This window comes from Bubalus kerabau, chromosome X, assembly GCF_029407905.1.
Source record: "Bubalus kerabau isolate K-KA32 ecotype Philippines breed swamp buffalo chromosome X, PCC_UOA_SB_1v2, whole genome shotgun sequence".
Lineage (NCBI taxonomy): Eukaryota > Metazoa > Chordata > Mammalia > Artiodactyla > Bovidae > Bubalus > Bubalus kerabau.
Window position 1 is genome coordinate 55776243 of NC_073647.1, and position 16558 is coordinate 55792800.

Here is a 16558-nt window from a genome sequence, read left to right on the forward strand (position 1 = left end):
TGAAGAGCTGACTCATTTGAAAAAAATGTTGATGCTAGGAAAGATTGAAGGCAGGAGAAGAAGGGAATGACAGAAGATGAGATGGTTGGATGTTATGACTGATTCAATGAACATGAGTTTGAGTAGACTCCAGGAGTTGGTGATGAACAGGGAGGCCTGGTGTGCTGAAGTTCATGGGGTTTCAAAGATTCAGACATGACTGAGTGACTGAACTGAACTGAAGTAAGTCTTGAAAACTAGAATAAAAGAAGCTCAAAAAATGAAAAGGTTAAAAGAATCGTAGTGTTGTACACTAAGATAATTTGAGCTCTGAGGTTCATCTTCATGATAAGCAGAGAGAAAGAAAACTTTTTTGTAAAACTAGAACTTCTAGAAAAGAAAACTATGCCCTTAGAGCTTTTCCCTTACTGTCCTTCTGCTCTCACTATATGTTCAAACTGATGATTTCTGATTTCTTACGTAAAGAGCTTGGCAGTTGCCACTCCATCCTTACAAATTGAAAAGTCAACTCTTCCTGGATCTATAAAAGAGGAGGAGACACAGGGCAAACTGCCACTCCCAAAGTTGGAGAGAAAGGCAAATACTGGAAGAGTCACTGTTTATCAGAACAGACCCTCAGGAGCAGAAACTGCCTCGAAACTCTTCCAGGGTAGGAAATCTTAAATTGATGAATTACTGTAGGCTCAACATGGTCAATTCTAACAGTTAAAAATGCAGACTGATCCTCTCATAGCATCAGATCAGATCAGATCAGTCGCTCAGTCATGTCCGACTCTTTGCGACCCCATGAATTGCAGCACGCCAGGCCTCCCTGTCCGTCACTGAGACTCACGTCCATCGAGTCAATGATGCCATCCAGCCATCTCATCCTCTGTCGTCCCCTTCTCCTCCTGCCCCCAATCCCTTCCAGCATCAGAGTCTTTTCCAATGAGTCAACTCTTCGCATGAGGTGGCCAAAGTACTGGAGTTTCAGCTTTAGCATCATTTCTTCCAAAGAAATCCCAGGGCTGATCTCCTTCAGATTGGACTGGTTGGATCTCCTTGCAGTCCAAGGGACTCTCAAGAGTCTTCTCCAACACCCCAGTTCAAAAGCATCAATTCTTCGGCACTCAGACTTCTTCACAGTCCAACTCTCACAGGATAGCCCCCATATTTTGTAAGTTTTACATCCAGCGTGCATGTTCAGTAGCTAAGTTGTGTCCAACTCTGTGACCCCATGGCCTGTAGCCTGACAAGCTCCTCTGTCCATGGAGATTCTCCAGGAAAAAAATACTGGAGTGGCTTGCCATTTCCTTCTCCATTTATATCCAGACGGGAGGCCAAGTTTTCATAATAATTATTAGAGAAAATCAACTTACGCTTCTGGCAGTGGGAGGAGAAAAAGACCCATTTTACAATACCCCAGAGGTCCTTCTTCATAAAAAGGCAAGACTTCTGGGGAAACTAGGTAAGGGGAACATAGCCTACTGGGATATTATCAGAGTATACTGAAGGAAGGAAAATACCCAACTCCAGTCCACTCTAGCCATTCTGTCCAACCTAAGGGAATAGAAAAAAAAAAAAAAAAACACAGAAATTTGTGAAATTCACAGTCTAGAAACATAAGCTCACTAGAAGACTGAGACCTAATCATAAAACTATAGACGTCTTTATCTTCTCCTAAAACTTAGAATCCCATTAATAAAGTACTATTAGTAGTTCCTTTTACTTGATACATCATGTATGGCTGTCAAGAAAAAAATTACACAAAAAGTAAAATTATATATATATATATATATATATATATATATATATATGCTTTGAACAGAGCAAGCATGAGAACTACATGCCAGGGGGGCTGGAATTATCAGAGCGAGAGTTTTAAAATAACTGCCCTGTCCTTAATTGCTCAGTTGTGTCTGACTCCTTGTGACCTCATGGACTGTAGCCCACCAGATTCCTCTGCCCATGGGATTTTTCAGGCAAGAATACTGGAGTGGGGTGCCATTTCCTTCTCCAATAATGGTGTGACAATGAGATAAATACATGCAGAAAAATGAAACTCTATTCTTATCTAACACCACTCAAAAAATTAATTTGAAATGGAGCTAAGACTTAAACATAGACCTGGTAATAAAAAATTCCTAGACTAAAACAGGGAAAGAAGCCCCTCAATATTCACTTTGGCAATGTTTTTTTTTTGTTTGTTTTTTTTTTTTTTTTTTTTTTTTTTTTTTGAGTGATACTGAAACCACAAGCAACAAAAGCAGAAATCAAAGTATTAAACAACTTAAAAATGATTTATTTTTTGGAAATGGTAGGCTAAAAAGCCACTATTCCATGTTATCAGCATTTTAGTTTTTCTTAACGTTTTTTGGTTAAACCTCTAAAATTATTAAAGATTTGGTTACCTGTACAGCATTTTTAAAATGATGTTTGAGTCTTCAACAGTTATTTAACTTGTTAATTGGAACAGGTCTAGAAGCTACTCAGTTTCAGCATAAAATTGGATCTAGTTACCTACATCAGTCAGAGAAGGCAATGGCACCCCACTCCAGTACTCTTGCCTGGAAAATCTCATGGACGGAGGAGCCTGGAAGGCTGCAGTCTGTGGGGTCGCACAGAGTCGGACACGACTGAAGTGACTTAGCGGCAGCGGTGGACCTACATCAGTAACTAAGCAATTTTTGAACATTGGCTGTGCTGTACTGTATTAGGTACTGGAAATATCAACTTCAGTAAAAGACTTGGCTCACATGGATCTTTAAAGTTAAATGTGGATCCAAGCCTTAGACCAAAAAAATGTAAAATGTGGTATTATAGTTTAGTATTATTCCTGACATTATTTTATAATTTATGTTATTGTAATACTTTTAGAATATTATTCATAATCAAGAACAATGAAGTATGTACACTTTCTTAAACTTTTAAATTTACAGCCAGGTTTTTAGATTTTCTTATTTAATTTAAAATGTTAGAGACAGTTTTATTAAGGAATTTGAAAAATTGATCCTCATTGCTGTTATGTGTACATAAAGAAATTAGTTTCAAAATATTGGGATGTTAGAAACTCCATCAGTTCTTGCTTGTGGTTAAGAGTAGAGGCAGGCAGATTGAAAACACAGGAGTAAGAGGAAAGTTTTGGAGTTAGTAGGAGTATTCTATATCTTGATCATAGTGATGATTACACTAATATATACATTTGTCAGAAGTTGTTGAACTGTAGTCTAAAATGAGTTTTATCATATATAAATTTTATACCAATATATTTATTTAAAAAGAAAAATGTGAGACAGTGCCAGGCTGGATGAATCTCCAGCTGGAATCAAGATTGCCAGGAAAAATAACAACCTCAGATATGCAGATGACACCACTCTAATGACAGACAGGGAAGAGGAACTAAAGAGTCTGTTAATGATGGTGAAAGAGAAGAAAAAGTTGGCTTAAAACACTAATACAATTATGTAAAATTTAAAAATAAAATAAAATAAAAAAACTCAATAGTCAATGCAGGAAGCTGTGACTTAAGAGGGCAGCCGATGCCAGGCCCTTCCTCCCTCCGTCCATCTCTGAGCCTGTGACTCTCACAGGCCTGTGCCTCTTCTCCATGAGAGAGCACTTCCATCCTGTTGCCATGTACCGGTGCCTGGTGAAGTGCTGCTGCTGTCCTGTGTCGAGCCTACTGCTCTGGATTCTGTGGCTACTGACTCCACCATGCTGCTGGGCTGGGCCTGTGGGGCAGCGTGCTGCAGCCATCAGTGCCCTGCAGTCAGGGCTTGTGCCATCCGCTCGGTGACACTACAGCGAGGCGGTGGCCAACCACAAGGATTACCTCAGCTTATTCAATATGGTGGAGGGCTTCTTTTACCATAGTGCCAGCATCGTGGAGGACAAGCTGGCGGAGGACCTCAAGACCCAGGAGACCGAGGAGCAGAAGCAAAACCTGGTGCATGGCCTCCTGCACATCATCAAGCCCTGTGATCATGTGCTGAGCCTGTCCTTCCCCATCCGGTGCAACGACAGCTCCTGGGAAGTCTTCGAGGACTATTGGGCCTAGCACAGCCAGCACCGCATGCCCTGCAAGGAAGGTATCCATTATAGCACTGATGTGAGTGTAGATGAAGTTAAAGCTCTGGCTTATCTGATAACATATAAGTATGCAGTGATTGATGTGCCATTTAGGGTTGCCAAAGCTGATGTTTAGATCAATCCCAAGCACTATACTGATAATGAATTGGAAAAGATCACAAGGAGGTTCACCATGGAGCTGGCAAGAAGGGCTTTATTGGTCCTGGCATTGATGCACCTGCCCCAGACATGAGCACAGGCCAACTGGAGATGTCCTGGATTGCTGACACCCATGGTAGCACTATAGGGCACTCTGGTGTTAATGCCCATGCCTGTGTTACCAGTAAGCCCATCAGTCAGCATGGAATCCACAGTTGGATCTCTGCTACTGGTCAGGGAGTTTTCCATGGAATTGAAAACTGCATCAATGAATCTTCTTACATGAGTATTTTAGGAATGACACCAGGATTTGGAGATAAAACATTTGCCGTTCAGGGATTTGGCAATGTGGGCCTGTACTCTATGAGATATTTACATCGTTTTGGTGCTAAATGTGTTGCTGTTTGTGAGTCTGATGGCAGCGTATGGAATCCAGATAGTATTGAACAAAAGGAACTGGAAGACTTCAAATTGCAACATGAAATAATCCTGGGCTTCCCCAAAGCAAAGATCTATGAAAGGAGAATCTTGGAGGTTGACTGTGACATCCCTGCTGCCAGCGAGAAGCAGCTGACCAAGTCCAATGCACCAAGAGCCAAAGCTAAGATCATTGCTGAAGGTGCCAATGGACCAACAACTCCAGAAGCTGATAAGATTTTCCTAGAGAGAAACATCATGGTTATTACAGATCTCTACTTGAATGCTGGAGTAGTGACAGTATTTTACTTTGAGTAGCTAAAGAATTGAAATCATGTCAACTATGGCCATTTGAACTTCAAATATGAAAGGGATTCTAACTACCACTTGCTCATGTTTGTTCAAGAGAGTTTGGAAAGGAAATTTGGAAAATATGGTGGAACTATTCCTATTGTACCTACAGCAGAGTCCCAAGACTGGATATCTGACAAAGACATTGTGCACTCTGGCTTAGCTACACCATGGAGCATTCTGCCAGGCAAATCATGCACACAGTCATGAAGTGTAACCTGGGATTGGACCTGAGAACAGCTGCCTATGTCAACACCATTGAGAAAGTCTTCAAGGTGTACAATGAAGCTGGTGTGACCTTCACATAGACCAGACTGTGGCTGACTTCTTCACTACCCTCTTCACCTCTTCCACTGCAGACCTATCACAAGTTTACATGTAACCACAGAAATCTCTTTCTCATGACTTAATAGATAATAGACACCATTCTCAACAAGTCAATCCAAATCAGCCCCTTAAGGAAAAAAAAAATAATATGTTTAGGGGATCATATATAAGCTAATAAGTGATAGTAGAAATTAGCCATGCCAGAAAGTCATTTGGGCATTTTGCCTTTAAATAAAAGATTTGTTTCCATCTGCTTGTGCTGCCTTTCTCCATGGCTGCTTCCCAGCACATTCAGCTGTGGCCCTAGGAAGGCACCTGTTATCCAAAATGAGTCAATCACTTGCCCCTTCAGCTCTTAAAATGTCTATCAGGTGCTTTGACACATTTAAGAAACAGGTATATGGCATTTTCAGAAGGTAGCATGGTCCTCAAGTGAGTTATTGCTATTTCACATCAGCAAAATAACTCAATTTTACAGGTTACAAGCAACAACAACAACAAAAACTTTATGCATTTCATTCTTTTAGAATAAAATAAGTACATGCTGCTGTAAGAAAATTGCCTTTAATTACTTAACAAGCCTAACCATGAATCAAGCAGTGGATGCCTATAAACATAATAAGTGAAAAAAACTAATATTTTTATAACATAAAACAATATCAATTATAGCTTGTCAGTTGCAAACGTTCAACTGTGAACTTCTAGATGTTCAAGTTGGTCAAATCGTCAACACCTGTTGGATCATCAAAAAGTCAAGAGAGTTCCAAAAAAACATCTTTATTGACTATGTCAAAGCCTTTGACTGTGTGGATCACAACAAACTGTGGAAAAATATTAAAGAGATGGGAATACCAGGCCACCTGACCTGCCTCATGAGAAATCTGTATGCAGATCAAGAAGCAACAGTTAGAACCGGACGTGGAACAGCACCCTGGTTCCAAATCGGGAAAGGAGTATGTCAAGGCTGTATATTGTCACCCTGCTTATTTAACTTGTATACAGAGTAAATCATGAGAAATGCTGGGCTGGTTGAAGCACAAGCTGGAATCAAGATTGCCAGGAGAAATATCAATAACCTCAGGTATGCAAATGACACCACCCTTATGGCAGAAAGCGAAGAAGAACCAAAGAGCCTTTTGATGAAAGTGAAAGAGGAGAGTGAAAAAGTGGGCTTAAAGCTCAACATTCAGAAAACAAAGATCATGGCATCTGGTCCCATCACTTCATGGCAAATAGATGAGGAAACAATGGAAACAGTGTCAGACTTTATTTTTCGGGCTCCAAAATCAATGTAGATGGTGACTGCAGCCATGAAATGAAAAGACACTTGCTCCTTGGAAGAAAAGTTATGACCAACCTAGACAGCATATTAAAAAGCAGAGATATTACTTTGCCTACAAAGGCCCATCTGGTCAAAGCTCTGTTTTTTCCTGTAGTCATGTATGGATATGAGAGTTGGACCATAAAGGAAGCTGAACGCTGAAGAAGTGATGCTTTTGAGCTGTGATGTTGGAAAAGACTCTTGAGAGTCCTTTGGACTGCAAGGAGATCAAACAAGTCAATCCTAAAAGAAATCAGTCCTGAATATTCATTGGGAGGACTGATGCTGAATCTGATGCTCCAAAACTTTGGCCACCTAATATAAAAAACTAACTTATTAGAAAAGACCGTGATGCTGGGAAAGTTTGAAGGCAGGAGAAGGGGACGAGGATGAGATGGTTGGATGGCATCACCAACTCGATGGACATCAGTTTGAGCAAGCTCTGGAAGTTGGTGATGGACAGGGAAGCCTGGTGTGCTTCTGTCCATGGGGTTGCAAAGAGTCAGAGAAAACTAAACGACTGAACTGAACTGAACACAGGAGTGACACCTGGGTAGCCAAGCTAGCAGGTAAACATAAGAAAAAAGTTTTGAACAAGAGTATCAGAGTCGCCACCCTGTGAGGAAAATAGACTTCACAGAATTACTTCAGTCAAAGCATAAAACAAACAAATGACTAATCAACAATATCAATAACACTCCTCTAACGGGAGGTAGTAGGTATTGTTATCCATATTGCTGCCATATGTTATCTAAAATATCTAGTACTCAACAAAAAATTATGAAGCATGACAATGAAATAGAAAAGTATAACCCTACACAGGGATGTGGGGAAGAAGTTAATAGAAATTGACCCCAAGGAAGCCTAGACATTGTAGACAAAGACAAATATCAACTGTCATAAATACATCCCAAAAATTACAGGAAACCATGTTTAAAGAAGTAACATATGAGAACAAAATCTCAATAGAGAATATAAATAAATACTCAGAAAAGATTAAAAGAAACAAATAGAAACACTTCAGTTGAAAAACTGAAACGAAAAGTTCACTAGAGGGGCTCAACAGCAGATACAAGCAGACAGAAGAATCAGTTAGCTTGGCAGAGTAATAGAGATTTGAATACAGATAAAAAAGAATCAAGAAGAATGAAAAGATACCACTGTCAAACTTCTGAAAACTAAAGGCAAAAAGAGAACCATAAAAGTGACAAAATAAAAAATGAGGTGTCATGTACAGGGAACCTAATAAGTTTTACAGCCGGCATCTCATCAGAAACAATAGAGACCAAAGGCAGTGGCATGATATATTTAAAATACTAGGAAAAAAAAAAAAAAAACAACTGTCAACTAAGAACAGTATATCAAGCAAAATTGCATTTCTAAAATAAAGACAAAATAGAAGCATCCCAGATAAACAAAAACCGAGAGAATTTTTGCCAGTAGACCTAGCTTAAAGAAATACTAAGGGGAATTTTTCAGGCTTAATGCAAGTGACACCAGTCATTTATTCAAATCTGCACAAATATACAAAAAACATCAGTAAATGTAAGTATGTAGGTAGTTATACAAGATGGTATAACTGCCTATCTATCCCACTGTCTTCTCCTAAATTATTTAAAAATTGCCCAAAACAGTATGTATACAACTGTTTTAAAGGATAAAGAACATATATAAATGGGTTTCCATGTTCTTCTCCAGGGGAGCTTTCTCACCCAGGGATAGAACCTGCATCTCTTATGTCTCCTGCATTAGCAGGCAGGTTCTTTACCATCAGTACCACCTGAGAAGTCTCAAATAAGAGGGTTGGTATAACAAACTCTATAAGCATACTTGTTCTCCTTTCTTGTTAAAACTTATTGCAAGGTATTGTTGGCTTTGTAACATGTATAATTATATATGCACAATAATAATGGGCTTCCCTGTTTGCTCAGCAGTAAAGAATCCACCAGCCAAGCTGAAGTGAGATCATAGGCCAGGAAGATCCCCTGGCGGAGGAAATGGCTACTCACTCCAGTATTCTTGCCTGGGAAATTCCATGGACAAAGGAACCTGGCAGCTCCATTCCCTGGGGTCTCAAAGAATTGGACATGACCGAGTGACTAAACAACAATGATAACAAAAATGACAGCAAATAGAGTTATATTATATGAAAGTTTCACTATTTTGCCAGAATTTAGTATACATTTTAAATATATTTTGATAAGTTGATGTTCACATTGTGAGTTCTAGAGAAATCACTAGTAAATAATTTAAAAATATACCATTAAAACTCTTAAACAGATTAAAGTGCCATGCTAAAACTACATACATGAAACCAAACAAGGCAATAAAGATGGAAAAAAGATGTAAGATATACAGATAAAAATGGTAGATATGAATTCCAGCATATCAATAATAATATTAAGTATGAATATTTTAAATAATGATAGAAAAGTCAAGTTTACCATTATTATTTAAAACTAGTATAATTATATAATATCATTACATATTTAAAAGTAATAGTAACATCCTCTGACATAAATCACAGCAAGATCTTCTATGACCCACCTCCCAGAGTAATGAAAATTAAAACAAAAATAAACAAATGGCTCCTAATTAAATTTAAAATACTTTGCACAATGAAAGAAACAATAAGCAAGGTGAAAAGACAGCCTTGAAAATGGGAGAAAATAATAGCAAATGAAACAACTGACAAAGACTTAATCTCCAAAATACACAAACAGTTCATGCAGTTCAATACATGAAAAATTAACAATCCAATCAAAAAGTGGCCAAAGAACTAAACAGACATTTCTCCAAAGAAGACACACAGATGGCTAATAGACACATGAAAAGATGCTCAATATCACTGGTTATTAGATAAATGCAAATCAAAACCACAATGAGGTATCATCTCACACCGGTCAGAATGGCTGCCATCAAAAAGCCCACAAACAATAAATGCTGGAGAGGGTGTGGAAAAAGGAATCCTCTTACACCGTTGGTGGGAATACAAACTGGTACAGCTACTATGGAGAACAGTGTGGAGATTCCTTAAAAAACTGGAAATAGAACTGCCATACGACCCAGCAATCCTACTGCTGGGCATACACATCAAAGAAACCAGAATTGAAAGAGACACATGTACCCCAATGTCCATTGCATCAATGTTTACAATAGCCAGGACATCGAAGCAACCTAGATTTCCATTGGCAAACAAATGGATAAGAAAGCTGTGGTACATATACACAATGGAATATTACTCAGCTATTGAAAAGAATGCATTTGAATCAGTTCTAATGAGGTGGGTGAAACTGGAGCCTATTATACAGAGCAAAGTAAGTCAGAAAGAAAAACATCAATATTACATATTAATGCATATACATAGACTTTAGAAAGATGGTAACAATGATCCTATATGCAAAACCACAAAAGACAAACAGATGTAAAGAAGAGACTTTTGGACTCTGTGAGAGAAGGCAAGGGTGGGATGATTTGAGGGAATAGCATTGAAACATGTATATTACCATATGTAAAATAGATGACCAGTGCAACCTGATGCATAAAACAGGACAATCAAAGCTGGTGCTCTGGAACAACCCAGAGGGATAGGGTGAGGAAGGAGGTGGGAAGGGGTTCAGGATGGGGGAACACATGTACACCTGCAGCTGATTCATGTTAATGTATGGCAAAAACTACCACAATATTGTAAAGTAATTATCCTCCAATTAAAATAAATCAATTAATTTTAAAAAGAACTAATGGTAAAACTTGACTCTCTTATGATTATTTAAAATATTAATACTTAATGTTATTGTTGATATGCTGGAATTCAAATAATGGTGGGAGAGTCAAGGGGCTTCCCTTGTGGCTCAGATAGTAAAGAATCTGCTTGCCATATGGGAGACCTGGGTTCAATTCCTGGGTTGGGAAGATCTCCTGGAGGAGGGCATGGCAACCCACTCCAGTATTCTTGCCTGGGAAATCCCATGGACAGGGGAGCCTGGCTGGCCACAGTCCATGGGGTCTCAAGGAGTCAGACACGACTGAGTGGCTAAGCACAGAAGACTTTCAGTATGATGCACAAAAGCAGTAGTGAGGGGGAGCATCCTTGCCTTGTTCCTGACCCATAGCAGAAGTTTCAAGTTTTTTACCACTAAGTATGATGTTCAGTTCAGTTCACTCACTCAGTCGTGTCCGACTCTTTGCAACCCCATTAATTGCAGCACGTCGGGCCTCCCTGTCCATCACCAACTCCTGGAGTTCACCCAGACTCATGTCCATTCAGTCGATGATGCCATCCAGCCATCTCATCTTCTGTCGTTCCTTTCTCCTCCTGCCCCCAATCCCTCCCAGAATCAGGGTCTTTTCCAATGAGTCAACTCTTTGCATGAGGTGGCCAAAGTATTGGAGTTTCAGCTTTAGCATCACTCCTTCCAATGAACACCCAAGACTGATCTCCTTTAGAATGGACTGGTTGGATCTCCTTGCAGTCGAGGGACTCTCAAGGGTCTTCTCCAACACCACAGTTAAAAAGTAATAATTCTTCGGCGCTCAGCTTTCTTCACAGTCCAAATCTCACATCCATACATGACCACTGGAAAAACCATAGCCTTGACTAGACAGACTTTTTTTTGGCAAACTAATGTCTCTGCCTTTGAATATGCTATCTAGGTTGGTCATAACCTTCCTTCCAAGGAGTAAGAGTGTCTTCAAGAAAGATATCTCTTAAAGAAAATTAGAGATACTAAGGGAATATTTCATGCAAAGATGGGCTCGATAAAGCACAGAAATGGTATGGACCTAACAGAGGCAGAAGATATTAAGAAGAGGTGGCAAGAATACACAGAAGAACTGTACAAAAAAGATTTTCACGACCAAGATAATCACGATGGTGTGATCACTGACCTAGAGCCAGACATCCTGGAATGTGAAGTCAAGTGGGCCTTAGAAAGCATCACTATGAGCAAAGCTAATGGAGGTGATGGAATTCCAGTTGAGCTATTTCAAATCCTGAAAGATGATGCTGTGAAAGTGCTGCACTCAATATGCCAGCAAATTTGGAAAACTCAGCAGTGGCCACAGGACTGGAAAAGGTCAGTTTTCATTCCAATCCCAAAGAAAGGCAATGCCAAAGAATGCTCAAACTACCGCACAATTGCACTCATCTCACATGCTAGTAAAGTAATGCTCAAAATTCTCCAATCCAGGCTTCAGCAATACATGAACTGTGAACTTCCTGATGTTCAAGCTGGTTTTAGAAAGGGCAGAGGAACCAGAGATCAAATTGCCAACATCCACTGGATCATGGAAAAACCAAGAGAGTTCCAGAAAAACATCTATTTCTGCTTTGTTGATTATGCCAAAGCCTTTGACTGTGTGGATTACAATAAACTGTGGAAAATTCTGAAAGAGATGGGAATACCAGACCATCTGACCTGCCTCTTGAGAAATCTGTATGCAGCTCAGGAAGCAACAGTTAGACCTGGACATGGAACAACAGACTGGTTCCAAATAGGAAAAGGAGGACATGAAGGCTGTATATTGTCACCCTGCTTTTTTAACTTATATGCAGAGTACATCATGAGAAACGCTGTGCTGGAAGAAGCACAAGGTGGAATCAAGACTGTCGGGAGAAATATCAATAACCTCCGATATGTAGATGACACCACCATTATGGCAGAAAGTGAAGAGCAACTAGAAAGCCTCTTGATGAAAGTAAAAGAAGAGAATGAATAAGTTGTCTTAAAGCTCAGCATTCAGGAAACTAAGTTTATGACATCTGGTCTCATCACTTCATGGGAAATAGATGGGAAACAGTGGAAACAGTGTCAGACTTTATTTTTTGGGGCTCCAAAATCACTGCAGAGGGTGATTGCAGCCATTAAATTAAAAGACGCTTACTCCTTGGAAGGAAAGTTAGTATGATGTTAGTTTGCAGTATTTAAATAGATGTTCTTTATCAAGTTGAGGAAGCTCCTCTTTGTTCCTAATTTACTGTGATTTATTTAAATCAAGCTTCAGTATTATATTATATGAAATACTTTTTTGCATCAGTTATTATCACATGATTTTTATTCTTTAGCTTTTGACATGATGAATTACATTAAATGGTTTTGAAATATTGAACCAGACTTGCACACCTGCAATAAATCCCACTGATCATGGTACAAAATTTCTTTTATATTTTTTATTTAATTTTTTAATATTTTATTTTGGATTTTTGCATCTATGTTCATGGGAGCAATTGTTCAGTAGTTTTCTTTTTTTGTAGTATCTTTGTTTAGTTTTGGCATTAAAATAATGCTGGCCTCACAGATTGAACTAGAAAGTATTCTCTCTGATTCTATCTTCTGAAAGAGATTGCTGAGAAATGGTGTAATTTTTTTCCTTAAATGTTTGGTAAATTTCACCAGAGAACCCATCTGAGCCCAGTGCTTTCTGTTTTGGCAGGTAATTAATTATTTATTCAATGTCTTTAATAGACACAGGCCTATTCCAATTATCTATTTCTTCTCTCTGAAAGATTATATCTTTCTTGGAATTGCTAAATTTCATTTAGGTTATCAAATTTATAGGCATGGAGTTCAAAGTGTTATTTATTTTATAATCCTTTTAATGCCCATAGGCATCTCAAGTGATAGTCTCTTTCATTTCTGATATTGGTAACATCTGCCTTGTCTCTCTTTTTTCTTAGCCTGGCTAGAAGCTTATTGATTTATTGATCTTTTCAAAGAGTCGGTTCGGGATTTTGTTAATTTTCTCTTGATTTTCTGTTTTCAATTTCATTAACATCTTCTCTAACTTTTATTGTTTCTTCTGCTCACTATTGATTTTGTTTTTTGTTTGTTTGTTTGTTTGTTTGTTCTTGTTTCCTAAGTTAGAAGTTTAAATGATTGATTTTAGATCTTTTTTCCTCATATATTCATTCCATGCAATAAATTTCGCTCTAAGCACTGCTTCACTGAATGCCATAACTTTTGATTAAGCTATTTTCATTTTAATTTAGTTCAAAATAATTTAAATTTCTCTTGACATTTCGTCTTTGACCCATGCATTACTTAGACATGCTTTGCTTAATCTCCAAATATCTGGGGATTTCCCAGTTATCTTTCTGTTATTGGTTACCAGCTTAATTTCATTGTGTTCTAAGAACATTGTATGATTTCTGTTAAAAAATAAAGTTTTTATTTATGGCCCAGAATGTGGTGTATCTTGGTGAATGTTCCATGTGAGCTTGAGAAGAACTACTGTTGTTGGATGAAGTAGTCTATATAGGAATACCTCAATATCTTCTCTGGTGGCTCAGAGGTAAAGATTCTACCTGCAGTGCAGGAGACCTGGGTTTGCTCCCTGGGTTGGGAAGATCCCTTTGAGAAGGGAATGGCTACTCACTCCAGTATTATTGCCTGGAGAATCCCATGGACAGAGGAGCCTAGCAGGCTTCAGTCCATGGAGTCACAGAGTCGGACACGACTGTGTGACTACCACCACTACCACAATATCTTCTCTGGTGGCTCAGAGGTAAAGAATCCACCTGCATTGCGGGAGACCTGGGTTTGATCCCTGAGTTGGAAAGATCGCCTTGAGAAGGGAATGGCTACTCACTCCAGTATTCTGGGCTGGAGAATTCCATGGACAGAGGCGCTTGTCAGGCTACAGTTCATGGAGTCTCAAAGAGTTGGACATGACTGAGCAGCTTTCACTTCCTTTCAGTATCTGCATGAAATTAGTTCTAGGACCCCCAACCAAAGCCATGGATGCTCAAGTTCCTTATATAAAAAGGTGTAGTATTTGCATTTAACCTATGCACATCCTCCCATATACTTTAAATAATCTCCAGATTACTTATATCTAGTACAATCCAAATGCTGTGTGTGTGTGTGATCAATCATGTCCGACTCTTTGAGATCCTATGGACTGTAGCCCACCAGGCTCCTCTGTTCATGGGATTCTCCAGGCCAGAATACTGGAGTGAGTAGCCATTTTCTACTTTAGGGGATCTTCCCAACCCTGGGATTGAACCCAGGTGTCTAGCTTCTCCTGCATTGGCAGGTGAATTCATTACCACTAGCACTACTTGGGAAGCCCAAATGCTATATAAATTGTTGTAAATCCAGTGTAACGCCTTGCTTTTTGGAACATTCTGAAGTTTACAAAAAACAAATCTAATACAGTTATGTAAAGTTTAAAAATAAAATAAAATTAAAAAAAAATAAGAACAAAAAAAAAATATTTTCAATTCTTGGTTGGTATAATTAGATGCACAACTCATGGATATGAAGGGCTGACTGTACATGTCAATTATATGCAGTTGATTAATTGTGCCCTTGGGCTCATTTTACTGATTATCTGCCTGATGGATCTATCCATTTTTTTTTATAGAGTGATATTGAAGTCTCCAACTATTATAGTGGATTCATCTATTTATTCATGCTGTTTTGTTTTTGCCTTACTTAATTTGATACTTTGTTTTTAGGCATATACCCATTAAGGACTATTATATCCTCTTGGAATAGTTACACTTTTATCATTATGTAATTCTTTGGTTTGCCCCTAAAGAGTTCCATATTCTGAAGTATCTTATGTCTGAAATTAGTATAGATAATTCTGATTTCTTTGATTTGGTATTAGGATGGCAATTTTTTTCTATCTTTTTAATAAACAGGTGTCTTTATATTTAAAGTGAGTTTCTTAAAGACAACTTAGACTTGGGTCTTATTTTTTTTAATCTATTCCAGCAATCTCTGTATTGAAATTGATATATTTATACCATTGATGTTAAAGTAATTTTTTTTAATTTTTTATTGAAGGGTAATTGCTTTACATAATTTTGTTGTTTTCTGTCAAACCTCAACATGAATCAGCCATAGGTGTATATATATATATACCCCTCCCTTTTGAAACTCCCTCCAATCTCTCTCCCCATCCCACCCCTCTAGGTGGTTACAGAGCCCGTGTTTGAGTTTCCTGAGCCATACAGCAAATTCCCGTTGGCTATCTATTTTACATATGGTACTGTAAGTTTCCATGTTACTATTTCCATACATCTCACCCTTCCCACATATCCATAAGTCTATTTTCTATGTCTATTTCTCCACCGTTGCCCTTTAAATAAATTCTTCAGTACCATTTTTCTAGATTCCATATAGATGCATTAAAATATGATATTTATCTTTCTCTTTCTGACTCACTTCACTCAGTATAATAGGTTCTAGGTTCATTCACCTTATCAGAACTGACTCAAATGTGTTCCTTTTTATGGATGAGAAATATTCCATTGTGTATATGTACCACAACTTCCTTATCCATTCATCTGTCAATGGACATCTAGGTCGCTTCCGTGTTCTGACTATTGTAAATAGTGGTGCAATCAGCAATGGGATACATGTGTCTTTTTCAATTTTGTTTACTCAGGGTATATGACTAGGAGTGGGATTTCTGGGTCATATGGTGGTTTTATTACTAGGTTTTAAGGAATCTCCATACCATCTTCCATAGTGGCTGTATCAAATTACATTCCCACCAATAGGGTGTGAACGTTCCCTTTTCCCACACCTTCTCCAACACTTATTGTTTATAGACTTTTTCATGATGGCCATTCTGACCAGAGTGAGGTGATATGTCATTGAACTTTTGATATGCATTTCGCTAATAAAGAGATCTCTTCAAGAAAATTCGAGATACCAAGGGAAAATTTCATGCAAATATGGGCTCGATAAAGGACAAAAATGGTATGGACTAACAGAAGCAGAGGATATTAAGAAGAGGTGGCAAGAATACACAGAAGAACTGTACAAAAAAGATCTTCAGGAAGCAGATAATCACGATGATGTGATCACTCACCTAAAGCCTGACATCCTGGAATGTGAAGTCAAGTGGGCCTTAGAAAGCATCACTATGAACAAAGCTAGTGGAGCTGATGGAATTCCAATTGAGCTATTTCAAATCCTGAAA

General features: G+C 38.4%; 1 pseudogene; it reads left to right on the plus strand.

The window, feature by feature from the left end:
• Positions 1-3613: 3613 nt before the first annotated feature.
• Positions 3614-5282, plus strand: LOC129639690 (glutamate dehydrogenase 1, mitochondrial-like; annotated as a pseudogene).
• The last annotated feature ends 11276 nt before the right edge of the window (positions 5283-16558 follow it).